The following is a 2500-nucleotide window of genomic DNA, read 5'->3' on the forward strand; positions in this document are numbered from 1 at the left end:
AGCTGAGGAGCATGGCACGCATTTAATGTTTTCATTGACTATTTATCCTTTCTTTTTTATTTCATTTCTGATAATTGTGGTTTCTTTTACAGATGGATTCGGTTTGTCCCCACAGAAAATGAATTCTCTCATTGACAATTTGTTTGGGAAAATACTGATGGGGTTTTGACAATGAAAATAGCGTGACATTTTTTTAAAATCAAGATGACTATTTCTAGTAGGCTCAAAAACTCAAGTTCCATGACCAACCTCTGACTAGTAAAGTTTGATGGTTGATTTTGGAACTCTAATGCATTTGCATCAAAATAAGCTCTTATGCTGGTCTGGGAACTCTGGGCACACTTCAGGAGAGCAAGAAATTTAAAATGGCGGAGTTGACCGCCAACATAAAATAATATTTCCTGCAAATGTTCTAAATGTTTTATTAATACTTCTTTTTTAGATAATTTGAGGGCAAGGAATCTATTTCTGATGTTAGTTTTATGATTACAGGTCTCATTTGTGATAACTTATTAAAGTATGGTGCATATAATGCTAGATACCAACATTTGGCATAATACCTACCATTTTTTCATACTTTTGAATGCCAGGATATTGTTACTGTGCATGCATCCCTTGATCAATTACTGTTACACCTGAATTGAAAAGAGGTAAACAAATTTAGTTACATGCTTGATTTAGTTACTGAATTTGTAACATTTTGATTTGCTTTTATTGTTACAAGAAAATAATTGATTTAACTGTGTATACCTTACTCAGTGTTGTTTGCTGTCACATTCCATTACTGGTGTATGATTGTGAACAAGCTGCGCGAAGCACATACTGACAAAGTAAAAGATGTCCTTTACAGAGTTTGAGTGTCTTCTGTAGTGTGGAAAACCTTGTGGCACGTCAGATTCAACAGATCATATAACTGAAGGCACATTGAATAAATTCAATTCCAAAGCTTTGAACTGGAAAGGTCTTGATTGATTTGGGAATGTGTTTGATACTGTTCACTGGGAACTGGAACCCTATGGTAAACATACCCAATTAACTGTCAAATTGATTTATCAAGCTCAGGTAAAGTGACCCATTCACCAGATGGAGGACTATAAAATTCCAAGGAGACCGGCTGGATATACGTTACGTTTGTATGATGTGAAGTGCACCCACCAGTTAACGTGTCATTCTGAAAAATCATCACTGTCAACAATAACAATGGCAGGTGTGTCCTTGGTGATTTCATTAGGGCAATCTTTGTTGAACTGGAGGTCATGTACAGCCCACGCATCTCGAAGAAGGAGCACCTGTGAATACACAATACAAACCCCCACTTTGTGAAATGTACCAACTAGCTCTTTACTGCGAGTAAGTCCATGCAAGTTCATACCAGGTTGATTGATGAAATTATTGGCTTACTTGTGACATAGTATGAGAGCAGTGAAGCTAGTGTGTGAGCATTGATGTCAGACTCAAATTGGCTAGATGTCATGCGTGAAGAGATAAGCTGAACAAGGGGTGGGGGAAACTTCTTCTTGCTGCCAAAGTTCAATTACCTGTGGAGGCCAGGGGCTGCCGCAATTTGTGTGATCTCAGCTCTCAACCTGTTTGCTATATCCCCTACGAGTTGCTCATTGCTAATCCCCATTGATGTGATAGCAACCTCAATATATGAGCCACCACTACTACTATCATACACAACTTCACTCTGCTTCTTCAGATATCGACTGTAAAATCCTACTCCAGTTCCAAATGTAGCTTGAATTGGTCCCTGATGTAGGTATGTCATATATTCCCATGATGCCTTGATAATCTTTGAGTAATCCCTGACGTGCCCTGATCTCATGGTCAACAAAAATAGCCTAACGAATATGATCTATGAACATAGTTTGTGCCTCATGAAAAGTCACTTTCTGCAGGAGAGGGATCTTTTGTTCACTAGACATTTTTTTGATAAGGAGTTATGTACTTGACCCAGCACTTATGGTGGTACCTTATCTTTGCTGCAAATGGGTCAGTGACTGAGTCACTGAGGCAGTTGATTTTGTCCCTCATGTCATCATCTTTCAAAACTATGGTGTGGTTTTTAAAGATATTCCATGCAGGCTGATAAAATATGAGAAGCCACTGTCCTGCTCGCTCAGGATGCTTTGTATCCTCCGGTTTCATGCACCAGACATATTTTTGTCATGCACTACTCCTGCGCCCGATCGCAGACACTTTGGTGCAGATATGCTGTTCTTGCTGACTTGAGGTTCATTCTCTCTCACATTTCTGTTGTCTCTTCTTTGATCTTGTTAGTTAATCTGAGCTTGATATGTCAATTCGACAGTTAATGTTAATATGTTTACCATAGGGTCCCAGTTCCTAGTGAACAGTATCAAACAAATTCCCAAATCTATCAAGACCCTTCCAGTTCAAATCTTTAGATTTCAATTGATTCCATGCACCTTCAGTTATATAATCTGTTGAATCTGACATGTCACAAGGTTTTCCACACTGCAAAAGACACTCAAAC

This window comes from Macrobrachium nipponense, chromosome 5 (assembly GCF_015104395.2).
Source record: "Macrobrachium nipponense isolate FS-2020 chromosome 5, ASM1510439v2, whole genome shotgun sequence".
Taxonomy (NCBI): Eukaryota; Metazoa; Arthropoda; class Malacostraca; order Decapoda; family Palaemonidae; genus Macrobrachium; species Macrobrachium nipponense.